A 13,921-nucleotide genomic window follows, 5' to 3' on the forward strand; every position below is an offset into this window, starting at 1 on the left:
GGTATATTATTTGTAATATCTGGGGTGAGAATAACACTGTGGTATTCCTGCTGTATTAGAATGCAAGATCTAATCGTAATCTATCATATTTGGAAAGAAACTTAAAGGATGAGCAAGAGTTTTATGCATAATAACCAAAAAATGGGCCAAAACTATCAATGTCGCTTACGTCACTTTGCAGAATTACGGCAGATTAGCAATCTACCATAAAAATTTGATGATAATAATCTAATAAACAAAAAAGTTTTGACAATTCAAACATTTCACAATTTTCACATTTAGTAATAATTTTTTTTTTAGTGTAAATTATTTCGGCCGGAAATCGCAGTTTGATGCTGATTTTATTGTTAATGGCCTTGCGTGAGTAGAACAAGCTGTTTTTATTATGTATTATGTATATTGTGCGTTGCAAGAAATACACAATTATGGCGAATATTTTCCAAGGCCTTCAATGATGGACAAAATTTAATCGCAGTGCAAATGCCACGTGCAGTCGCAGCAGTCATCATATCACCCGGCCATGTGGCGACCTTTTTTCCAAGAACTATCAAAGAGCGCTATGATGGAAAATTTGAAAACAGATCTATTTTCTTAGGCGACTGTCTCGCGTGTATCTCTGATTGCGGGTAAAAGTAATCGCAAAAGTAGATATTATTTTGATTCGTATAATATTATATGTACAGTAATGTTCCGATTTTATCACGCCCTCCGCGCATTGATCGTTTATTCATTAATTTGCTGTTACATTTGAGGACAAGTGTTTTCCCTCTTCTTCAAGATGAATGGTGAAAGCGTGTTTTGCAACGTTAAAAATATTGAAATGGGTATAGATGTTGAAGTATATTTCAAAGCATTTTTGAAAAGGGGCGTGATTATATTGTTTAAACAGATGTCGCTGATGGTATGGTGGCACGACTCTCTGCACTTAGCACTTCTGGCAATTTCTCAGATGGCTCGTCTGTCAAAGTCTAGACGGCAGGACGTGCAAATGCGTAAATTTGTATTCAATTTGGGCATAACCAGTTTATCTATGGTGCTTTCGGTGAGATTTCGTAACTCTTTTGAACATTTTTTTTCATCAAACGGTCTACAAGAGTGCGTTGAGTTGAAGACCTTTGAGAAAGCGATTGTTCATGTTGTTCGTTAGATTATAATAAACAAAATCACTTATTAGTTTTAACTGACCAGTTTGGTGTTGTTTACTTGGCTGAAGAAAAAATTTACTATAAATTTTTTAATATCCATAGCGGTAGTATTTTTTTTTGCTTTTTCGTAAGCATTGTCATGGTATGTATACAGACAAACAAACGTAAGACTGACGAAATTTTCATTGACCACGCCTTTAATGATCATTTTGAATCTTGGTTGTGGCTTTTATGACCAGAAGAGTGCCCATCGTTTTTCTTTGCGTTTGACGTTTCACACTAGCGCCTTCTGATGACGATATTGCACAACGCAGTGTTTCGTGAAACATTTCCACCAGGTGGTGGTAGTGGGAACTGGGCGATGGATTTTCACGAAAATTATTCTAGGCGTTTCGTCTGTTTGTCTGTGGTATGTACCTCTCATGCATTTGTTGTTGTTGAAGTTACTCGCATTCTTCCGATCATAAAGTCTGTTCTCTAAGAGGTAATTTTTTTGCAGATCAACTAGACGTATACGCGAATATATAAAACTTTTATTATGCAGCTTTCGTCTTAAAAATAAGTTTAATTCCATTTTTCTTATGATCAACAGCTTTTCAACGCTATCAAGGGAACTTTTCGACAGTCACGTTGATATTTTTGATCACAACACTGGATCGCGTCTAAGTTTCAAATAGATACTATAGTAATTATGAATAATCAAACAAAAATATCATGAAAACAACTTGTTTAATTCAGGCGGTAGCCTTTACAATAAAATCAGCATCAACATATAATTCTCGAAATAATTTACACAGAAAAAAAATTTTTTTTTGTTACTAAATGTAAAAATTGTGAAATGTTTGAAATGTTATAACTTTTTTGTTTATCAGTTTACCATCACCAAAATTTTATGGTAGATAGCTGATATAATGGGCCATTTTCCCTAAAAAATTGACGTTGGTAAAAAGATAGGGTTTTGAGATATTTGAGTTTTTGTGACAAAGATCATATTTTTTTAAAGTAAAAAAAGAAATTTTTTACAGTGTATATTTTCTTAGGAATCATCATTTAGTTATCTAACTTTGCTGAAAAATTCATAACAATCGAACAATCCGTTTTTGCTGTGCAGCTTTTAGAATATTTTTGACACTCTCAATATTTTTGATCACAACACTGGATCGCGTCTAAGTTTCAAATAGATACTATAGTAATTATGAATAATCAAACAAAAATATCATGAAAACAACTTGTTTAATTCAGGCGGTAGCCTTTACAATAAAATCAGCATCAACATATAATTCTCGAAATAATTTACACAGAAAAAATTTTTTTTTTTGTTACTAAATGTAAAAATTGTGAAATGTTTGAAATGTTATAACTTTTTTGTTTATCAGTTTACCATCACCAAAATTTTATGGTAGATAGCTGATATAATGGGCCATTTTCCCTAAAAAATTGACGTTGGTAAAAAGATAGGGTTTTGAGATATTTGAGTTTTTGTGACAAAGATCATATTTTTTTAAAGTAAAAAAAGAAATTTTTTACAGTGTATATTTTCTTAGGAATCATCATTTAGTTATCTAACTTTGCTGAAAAATTCATAACAATCGAACAATCCGTTTTTGCTGTGCAGCTTTTAGAATATTTTTGAACTATTTTCGCATACACCCTTTTGAAAAGTTAGTCGTGATTCAAAATAAAAATTTGATATCGAAAAATGGCGATTTAGATGAAATTGAAAAACTGTGCAAAGTTTCAGATATTTTTGAAATGGTCGCTCAGGATCGACTGACATGACTCCGTGGAACGCCTCAGTTATTAACTGAGAGCTTCCTCTGCCAATGACCATTTTGCATGTGTATATCGTGTGGCAGGCACGAAGATACTCTATGCTCAAGGAAGTCAAGGAAATTTCTCTTACGAAAAGATCCTGGACCGACCGGGAATCGAACCCGTCACCCTCAGCATGGTCATGCTGAATACCCGTGCGTTTACCGCCTCGGCTGTATGGGTCCTTAGAAGAATATACGTAGAGCAATTAAGGATCTACTAACAAATTTCGTAACAATTTCTAGAGATTTTACTATCAAAAGAAATTTTTAGAAGCTTTTTCTCTAGAAAAGCTTTTATGCGTTTCCCTGAAAGAATCCTCCATAAATTTTTCAGGAATTCGAAGGAGAATTCTTTCAGGAAACACACGGATTCCTTCAGAAATGCATTCAGTGATTCTATATGAAAATTAAAGGTTCCCCACGAAATTTTCCTAGGAATATTTCAGTAATTACTCTACGGATTCCTTCAAACATTTCATATAAGATTTCGCCATGAAATTGTTCAAAGATTTCAACTCGAAAGAAAACTTCTAGGGATTTCTTCCAATTTCAATCCATGGACTCCTTTAGAAAATACCATGGATTTTATCCTACAATCTACCAACATTCATCCAACCATTTAGAAAATTTCCAGATATTTGTTCAAGTATTTCATCACCACAAATTTGTTCAAGAATTGCTCCAGAAGTTCCACCAGAGATACAAGCAGGAAGTCGTGCAGAAATTTCTTCAGGAATTCATGCAGAGATTCCTTCAGTATTCCTTCCAGATATTCCTCGATGTATTACCCTTGAAATTCATCCCACATTTTCCAATAATTTCTCCATGAATGCTTTAATATTTTTTTTTCAAAAATTTCTACGGAAACTTCTATAGAAATATCATAATAGTTGTTTTGGGATCTTTGCAGACGACGTACACTCAGGAATTTAAGTTTTTTTTTCAGATTTTTGTCCACAAATTTATTCACGAATACGTTCGGAAAATCCTCCATGAATTTAACTAAAGGACTTCTTCAGGAATTTTCCTACGAATTCATCAATTTTTTTTTCTAGGAATTCCTAAATGTTTCTCCAAGAAATGATTAAGAAATTACTCTTGGGATTCCTTTAAGAATTTCCCTGAGATTTCTTTGGATATTCCTCCATAGATTCATTCAAACGTATTTCCTAAGATCTTAACAGGGATTTCACTGAAGCCTTCTTCATTACCATAAAATCTTTGCATCGGAATGTGGAGCTTCACTAAAGAGCACACATAGGTTTATAGAATGAGAGGTACAAGCAGATACTACAGGGGAGAGTTCGCCTTTCTGATCACGGAACTCCTCCGGCTCTATTTCAAAAAAACTTGCTCGAATTCCTTAAGATAGATCCTCTTGACTTGTTCAGAAATTTAGAGCAATTTAAGCAAGGGATTTCTTGAAAAGCTCTCCCAAGAAGTTATTCAGAATAAGTGTAGAATTAGCATAAGTTAAAATACACAAAAAAAAATAATTATTCAGAAATTCATCCCCATTTTTAGACAAAGTCTATAGGGATTGCTCCGGAAATTCTTCCCAAAGTTTCTCCAATAATCCTTTAAGAGATTCCTTTAGTGATTTCTGCAAAAAAAATCCTACAAGGACTGTTTTAGCAATAACTCTTGCGGTTCCATTAGGAATACCTGCCAGGATATCTAAGGTCGCTGCAAAATTTGTTCAGAAGAATTGGGAAGAATTGGGTTTTTAAATTATGAAAAATGTATTGATTTTTTGATTTTATACGAAAGAGCACCTTTTTCTGAGCCACTATGATTTTTTTCAGATTTTTAGAACATTATTTTAGTACCTAAAATCAATTTTAAAAAAGATTTTTTGAAATCACCTTTTGACAGCTAGGCAACTGTTTGACAGCTCTGCCCAGTACAAACTGCGACGAGGGGTGATTCGACAAATTGCTCCCATACAAACTTCAAATTGATTTTTAAATAGGTCCCCTGGCTCCAGAATTCATGAAAATTTGGGTTTCAGCTCAGTTTGACATGCAGATTCAGAATATTTAATTATCTCAACATCGTTAAAGAAGCCAATTCCTGGACAAAAAAAAATGAAGCAATTTATGAAGTTATCTTGTGAGCAATTCCAGGATAACCCTTTCGTGACGAACCAGCACAATTGTGCTGTTGAGCAGTAACAGGTTTGCATATTTTTTTCATCTGTTCAAACTTTGTTATTTTGATGTAAACTGTTTCCATAATTCAGCCATCACTTGTACTTGTATGTGTGTAAATAAACTTTTGTTAATGTTGCCTGTGGGATTTACCACAACAAGGTAAACAAAAAGTGGACAAAAACCGTAAAACATGAAAAAGTTTTATCTATCGCATATTATTTATTTCCGATTTATAAAGGCAGTCAAAGCTAGAAATCGAAAGATAAAGAGTAGTTCTTTCAAATGAGGAAAAATAATTGTTGGTTTGTTGGGAACTCTAAGAGTTCTGGAGATCCAAAGTTGAGCAATTTGTATGGAGATTTCACTTTTTTTGCGCTCCGTCACGAAAGGGATAAATGCTCAGTATTATACAGGGGGTGGCCAAAATGTATGGGATAGGTAACTTTATTTTTTCTCATAGAAAAATTTAACATTCCGTAACTTTTCATAGAAAAAAATCTCAAATTTTGACTGCTCGTCAACCTATTATATGTGCATTATTGGTACAAATTTAAGCTCGATTGGTTAATCTTCCGCGAAGCTAGAACCGTTTTCGTAAAACAATATTTTTTAGAAAACTATTTGTTAGAGCTGTATTATCTCGGAAACCGGTGAACCGAATGGAATTGAATTTTGAGCGATTATCAACAATATATTATTGCTTGAAAATTCTTCAAAACATAGATACTTTTCATACGTTGAAAAAAGTTATGATGATTTGACATTTTCACCCATATAGAGGAAAGTGAGACAAAATTACAATACCGCACAAAAAAATACTCTGTTCCTCCTTCAAACTAAATGGGCTCTTATAATGTAGATATCTAACAAACAAAAGTAGATAATCTTTGGATAACAAAAAAAAAATGACATAAATGTTAAAGTTTACATTTTTTCGAGAAAGATCATAAAAGTGTCAATCCATCATAACTTTTAGTATCTATATATATAAAAATGTAGTGGCATACGTGGGACCGCGCATAACTTGCAAACGGTGGGTCCGATTTGGGTCGTCTTTGTTTTGTTCTGTTAGTTTTCACCCAAGGAAGGTTTATGAGCCATTAAACATAGACAAATCGAGAGTTTTTGAAAATCTATTCTACATACATTTTGAACGGGAACTTGGACTTGGCTAAAGACTTGAAACATCAAAAAACACAGTAGGCAAGACAAAGTTTGCCGGGGTTGCTAGTATTGTGTATAAACGTTCAAAATTTCATTCAATTCGGTTCACTGGTCTCCGAGATATGACAGCTCTAAAAATTAGTTGTCTAAAAATAGTGTTTTACGAAAACGGTTTCAGCTTCGCGAAAGATTAACCAATCGAGCTCAAATTTGTACCAATGATGTACATATAGTAGGTTGACAAACAGTCAAAATTTGAGAATTTTCGATGCACTCTATGAAAAGTTACAGCATGTTGAACTTTTTTGTGAGAGAAAAAAGTTGCCATAAATCCAAAGCAATGCGGCAGAAAAATCTCTTGAATTTTTATAAGAAATTTTCAAATAAATGCCCGAGAAAATATTTTTTCTATTTAACGTGTAGTAGGCCTTGCCGTTTCAAAAACTGTATTATGTCATAATAAAGAACACCGTAGTAAGAACTACACGTCTCTCTTTATAAGTCCCTACATTTCAGAAGTGGGATGGAACCGTGAACATTCTGGAACTATTTCGTCAAAATTAGAAGTTGCCTTTCAAGAAATCATCACGATATCTTGAAGAACTACAATTACCTATGGAAAAAGTGAAATGCCAGCGAAACGACAGTGAATCTAGAAGCGGATCTTACCTGGCCATTACTCTCGGACGATGTCGGCGAGAGGAGTTACGAAATGGAATGACACAGAAGCGTTGTGAGCAGCAGGTGAAGATTTAAGCATAAGTGATGCATTACAACATCGGAGACTTTGTCGACGAGTTGGAGCTTTAAGGAAAATAAAGTTGAAGCAGCCGTGCACATCGAGGACGATGTGAAAAATCAAGATGGCCGAACTGTAGTAGGCCTTGCCGTTTCAAAAACTGTATTATGTCATAATAAAGAACACCGTAGTAAGAACTACACGTCTCTCTTTATAAGTCCCTACAAACGTAAGCTAATTCTACACTCACCCGAGAAAATTCCTTATAAAAACCTCAATGGTCCCTGAATGACACATAAAGGAACAGAAGATGTGGTTGAAAAATTGCAAGAAGAATTTACTAAAAAATATAACACAAAAACTTCTGGAAAAATTTTGACAATATTTCTGGAGAAATTTCTTTAAAAATGCTTGCATAAACTAATGTTGAAATTCTTGAAGAAATTTTGTAAAGAATTTCTTAAGAAATCCTAAGTGAAATTTCGGAAGATTTTTCTGACGAAACCCTTAGACAAGTTTCTAAATGAATATTTTGATAAAATTCTGGAGCATCTCCTAAAGAAGTTCCAAGGAATTCCTAAAATAATCTCTGGAGAAGTCCCTAGAGAAAATTTTCAAAGACATCCATGGAGTTTGGAGGTATTCTTGCTATAATCATTTTGAGAAATTCTGCGAGTATCTTCTTTTGCTAAACATCCCCGAAAACTTTTGATACTTTCTTTCCCAAAAAAATCCCTAAAGGAATTTGTGGCGGTGTCCCGGAGGGAAATTTTGGTGAATTTTCAAGAATACCTGCAAAACTCATAAAAGAAACTACATTCTTGCTGTGCTCTTTCCACGATAACTACAGAACAACTTCGTGAAATGGCAGAGTTTTCCCAGAAAGACTAGATGAGGTTCTGAGTACCATAATAAAACCAACATAAAATGTATAAGGTTTTATGACGGTTCACAAAACCTCTTCAAGGTCAATTATTGGTCATCAAAATGTTAGTTGGACTAAAAAGCTATACACAAAATAAAACATTTAACGTAGTAAATAGTTGAATCCAAAAAAAAATTATTTACAATTAAAGCGCTATTTTGTCCTTAGCTGGTCGTTACGAAGCCCCTCTGAGGCTGACGTCCTTGGCGGGTGCCAACCGTACGCTACGACCCTGAAGCTGCTCATATGAAGTCATTCACACAGAGAAACTCATTTTAAATTTCCAATCAATCTGCATTCTGCAACCTGCAAATATCATTGATACTTATGCTAGCTAGTGAACGTCGCATTGTCAACCTACATTACCATCAGCAGTGCATTGCGTACTTCGGCAAATGACCATCCCATACCCAGAATATTGGAAAGAAGTACCTACGTAGGTAGCTACCCTTTGATACACACACAAATCGCTTCAGGGCCAGGTGATGACAGACACAACAGTCAGTGCTTCATCGACTGAGATTGGTTCGCTCACCGGTAGATTGCTACCAAATCCACAGCAGAGAAAAACCGAGCTTCTGTTGAGCACTAACTTCCCTCCCAACGAAGGCCACTAAAGATCAAAGCATCAACAACATAGTTCCTCCCATACCGTACCGCCCAAACACACATCGCATGTTTTGATTTATTTTCCCAGTTTTGACGAGAACCAAGCCACGTGGGTGGCTCCTCCCCATCGACTGACTGTCAACACTACTGCTGACTAACCTGTGCGTGTTCCGCTGAGAGCCGTGTCGTCGCTATTTTCACACTGTAGGTTATTATTGAAGCAGCTATTCCAATTATGTTCGTCGTCGACGACGCGTTCCACCTCGATTGACCACAAGAACCCGTCTAGATCAGTCTAATTAAACTTCCGATTCGTGGCCGTTGTCGTCGTCGTTGCCGTCCTCGCTTGTTGCTATCACACAAAAGGGTACTTTTAACTACCGACCGACAACGTGACGGTTGAGGCCGATTGATGTTTGGTGTATCGCGCGCACCAACAATTCACGCACCCACGCACGACCGAATCGCTACTGCTGCTGCTACTCCTGCTGCTATTGGGCAGTTTTTCCTACCGTTGTGTACACATGTGCGAAACGACGGCGCGGCCGGTTCTCGAATCGTCCGCGTCACGGTTAGCAGGTCGACTGACCGCACTCTAGTCGAGCGATGGACCAACCGTGTTGGCTTTGGTTGTTTTCTCTCTCTTAGCTGCGCTTGGTGCGCTGTTACTGCGAGATGGAGACGGATGGTGTGTGGTGATGGGTGAACAATTTTTCGATGCGCGCGTGCGAAATATGCTCACCGGTGGATAATGGGATGCCTTCAAGTAAAAAAGAGTCACAGTATTTGTTTTATTACCTACAATGTTTAAAAATTGGAGGCTTTAATCTTTGCTGTAAATAATTAAGTTGAAATATATAACACGAAGTCTCCAACCTGTATATTATAGTTTTCATTTAAGGACAAACGTCCCGAAATCCCGTTTCAACAGTGCATCAGAACTTCAGACGCACAAATCTCAACAAGCAAGCTTCAAATAACAGTGCATTTTATTTTTCTGTTCTTGCACACTTGTAATAAGCTTAAAATAAGAAGATCAGGTGCGCTGGTTTTGTATACGAAGAGATTTGTGCGCTCAAAATCGTGAGGTTCCAAATTCGTTCATTGTGGTGACTATTTTGGGATTCTTACAAGTCCCTCCTTAATATAGGTTGTTTTGTAGGCCGTTTTTGAAATTTCTGTTATAATTACATTTTGGAAGTTATTATTATTATCTGTATTATCGAAACTTTCAGCCGGTGGCTGGTTCATTTCCAAAAAAAAAACTGAAAAAAAACAGGAAACAATTATACCTACTCTAAATATCTCAAAAAGCAGACTTTTAGAGCGAATGTCCTGGTAGCTCTTATTTAGCCTTCGCAGCCTAGGAATAAACGACCAGGAGATTATCTAGAATATCTTAGCAAGATTTCTTAGAGCGAAAAAATTCCTGGAGTTACTTCCGATTTTCCTCTAGATTTCCTGAACTGATGTCAGGAAAACTTTCTGGAATTCATCAGAATATTTCTTTAAGAACTACGCCAGAAGTTCTTACTGAAATTCATCAAGAATTTCTTTCAGCGACTTATCTTGAAGTAACTGAAATTTCTACAACAGATGGTTCTAAATTTTATTCATACATTTCTTTTGGTATTTCTTCTGTATTTTCTTGTTTTTTTTTATGAAATCGTTCTTGGATTCTCCAGAAATTTCTCATAATAGTTCCCTAAGTGGTCCTTTTCAGTATCTTGAGAAGAACAATTTTGGTGCTGCAGTGATTAGACGCCAGAAGTGACTTCCCGAGTAGGGGGAAATTCTTATGAATAGCATATCCAGTTATTACTGGTTGAATTACTGAAGAACAAAAACTGATATTGGTTTGATTGATGTAAGAGGTAAAAGATGAGAAATAATAGCAAAATATGAAAATATGAATTGCTCAATAACAGCTTGTTAAGATATTACAAGATCAAAACAATATAAGACAATATTTGTCGCCTTTTTATTTGAAAAAATAAATTAAAAATTCCCAACATCCTGTATTGAACCTAAGACCTTATGATTTACAGTTGGCGATGCTTACCACTCAACTATGGCTCATTGTTAAGAATATCATGGAAATAAGAGCATAAGGTTCTTCGTTTCCACAGCTCAGAAAGGAGCACATGGCATTTCACTTACATTGTGTCAACTTTACTGGTGTATGTGTTCTATTTCGTGTAGAAGAGGCAAATCTGTTCTTATGTAGAAATTTTCAGATATTCCGACAAGAATAAAAACTTATATCATATATCTTTTTTCGTGCGATGTTCATAAAATTTTCGAATTAACATGAACATCATATCGAGCTAAGACAGCAAAATGACTAAAATATTAACGCGCACTGAAACGGCAAAAATTAGCAATAGCCAATATCTCACAGAAATAATATTAAAAACTATCAAAGTCTTTGATAACAGAGAGATGTTCCTTCTTTTTATCATCTGCAAAAAAACCCAAATTAATCCACCTAGAAGTGATAATGCCTTTCTCGTCCTATATTTTCTCACGATCTTTCCGTCGACGTAAGTCAAAGTGTTCCTGAATCCTGATATTTTTTTTTTTTAAGAAAAGCAAGCATTTTATCAAAGCTATCTGTTGCCACGATCAAGGTTTTTCGAATTGGGGAATCAGTGCCCTTGATTGGAGTTAGAGGAACGACACAACTTTTTTACTCAGTAGAATCACTTTGTACACTAGGTTCGGGTGATGTGTTTTATTGCGCGTGCGAAACGTAACTGACTAACAAATCTGATCTACACTTCGTCTTTTTGTCGTAAAGCGGGAAGATGAGTGAACAGTAACGTGAAGCAAAAATCTACCTACGGTTCAGATCACTATCGGCAGCATCATCGGAGGCTGCGATGGACTGAGAAAAGCTATGAGATAGAACGAGTACACTAGAACATTTTGATTCGAGCAGTTAGACTGGTACAATATTCACGTTGTGCGTGAACACCATCATTGAATTGACTTTAAACTAATTGATGGCACATAGTCCGACGTTATGTTATTTAGCAGAGCTAACAAGCCAAGATATAACTTTTACACAATCACAGATCACTTTGCGGCCTTCGATAAAAAAAAATCTGCACATTTTAGGTTATATTTTATTGACCGTTGAAAACAAGAACGTAGTGAGTATAGTGAGACGTCTGTTTGTATGTCGGTTTAATATGTCAAGATTTTGTTCTCTTACACATATTTATCGCTTGCATTGATTTTATTTACTTTCGTAGTTCCGGCGAAGCATCAAACGCTGGTTGTGCAACCCTACCAGTAGTCTCTAATGTGGTATGAGCCTATTTTCTAGTTAACCGTTCCTCAGGTTATTAAAAAAGCCGTGATGTGATGTGTCGCATGGTACATTTGGTAACTTTCCGGAACAGGTTCCGGAGCACCACCGGGTCTCCCAAATATAGTCTGAGGCAATATCATTGCTAACGTACATCAGGTTACCTAAAAAAAACACGATTTGATTTATCTTTTGCATGGGTACAAATCACTTTTACATTTGACCACTTCCAGTGGGACACCCAGAACTAGTTTCGGGACACTACCGGTTGTCTAAAATATGGTCTGAGGCTATGTTCTTACGAATCGATCATCGTGTTATCAAAAAAGGGTCTCCAGTTGGCCTAGTGGTTAAGGCTATGAATCGCCAATCCGGAAACGGCGGGTTTGATTCCCGTTCCGGTCGGGAACATTTTCTCGACTTCCTGAGCATAGTGTATCATTTAACTTGCCTCACAATATACAAATTCATGCAATGGCGGGCAAAGAAAACCCTTCAATTATTAACTGTGGAAATGCTCTAAAAAACACTTAGTAGAAGAGAGGCAGGCCAAGTTCCAATGCGAACGTCAAGCTATAAAGAAGAAGAAGAAGTTATCAATAAAGCTGCTATTTGATGTACTGTCAAACCCCGCGTATTCATCACTCTTTAACCCGTAAACACCCGGGACGATCTACTTTTGGTAGAAATGTAATATCTTCTTTGTTTTCAAACATTTTACCCCGGATTTTTTTTTATAGTCAAGGGGAATAGTTGTGCTAAGAAATGCATGGTACCTCCCCCCTTTGCACCCTCCCCCCTTTTGCGGGGAGGCGAAAATACGTGGCTTTTTTTTGTATTTTTTTATAAATTCTACATGTTTTTGCTCAAATTTAATCGTTTTGCTAATCATCAATAGTTTTCACTGATCCTAGACATGCAATGTATTACTACCCATCATAGTCTGTTGAAGTTTTGGTCCCAGAGCTATTCTAAGGCCTCCAAAGTACTCCGAAGTTTGTGTCACTAATCTAACATTCTCAACCAAATTTTATACACGATGAATGATCACAGAACATTGTCTACGGTACTCAAAAAGCCTCAAAGCACCCCTAGAAAATTTATGGTACATGAATTGGGTGATCTAGGTCATCCAAACTATTCTGCAGTTCATTTTCTTAAGATCTAAAACATCTACCATCGTTTGTGTTCACTCTGTTCAAGAAATTTACTCCCTCCGCAAATCCAACAAAACCTTTCCGTCGATGGCATTCACAAGTTCTACATCGAACAAACAGACACCCCCAAAATTGTCCGCGAGCACCCGATGGAAAACTGGCGACAAATCTGGCGAAATATCGCCTGCAAACAGTTAACCTCGAGCTATCGAAGTACTCTTTTCATGCTGGTGAATGGAAAACTTGAACACCGGAGGCTGATGCACAGGATGAACAGGACCGATGGTGAAAACTGCCAACATTGCGGCGTAGCTTGCGAAACGTTGGAACACAAGTTTGGCACCTGCGTGCGCGTCGAGGCAGCGTGGAGGCTGCTACAACGGAAAATAGCGACTCTGCTCAATGGTTGGCGTAGAGTTCGAATAGAGGATCTGATGAGGCCACATCTTCAGGGCATACCAAGATGGAAGAAAACTACTATATTGAAAATGTTAGTTAATTATGTCATATTTATTATGGAATGTAATAATTTAATAGACATAGCTGCATTAGAATTTGAAATTACTATTGATGTGTAAATAGTTTACTATGTAATTACATTTTACATTAAATAAACAAATTTTATACGTTAAAAAAAAATCTAGGTCATCCAAACTACTCTGGAGTTCATTTTCTTAAGATCTAAAACATCTACCATCGTTTGAGTTCACTCTGTTCAAGAAATTTAGTCACGTTGATGTCCATTAGACTTCACAATGTTATGAGCAACTTGATATTGTGGTAGTTGGACATTCCGTGAAATACAAATGGCCTCCAATACACTTTGAAGTTTGGCTTACGATATCTATATACTGTCTCATGCTTTAGTTGTGAAAATTTTTCGTGGAATGTAGTCTATAGTG

At 36.2% G+C, this 13,921-nt stretch overlaps 1 protein-coding gene across 1 annotated transcript in view; it reads right to left on the reverse strand.

The window, feature by feature from the left end:
• Positions 1 to 9,159, reverse strand: part of LOC109432919 (uncharacterized) — a 113,405-nt gene extending 104,246 nt beyond the window's left edge. Inside the window, exon 1 of the mRNA XM_019709282.3 lies at positions 8,709 to 9,159. The gene's annotated coding sequence lies outside the window, so the exon portion shown is untranslated. The remainder of the gene's footprint in view (positions 1 to 8,708) is intronic.
• Positions 9,160 to 13,921: the final 4,762 nt, after the last annotated feature.

The sequence above is a fragment of the Aedes albopictus genome, chromosome 1 (assembly GCF_035046485.1).
Source record: "Aedes albopictus strain Foshan chromosome 1, AalbF5, whole genome shotgun sequence".
NCBI lineage: Eukaryota > Metazoa > Arthropoda > Insecta > Diptera > Culicidae > Aedes > Aedes albopictus.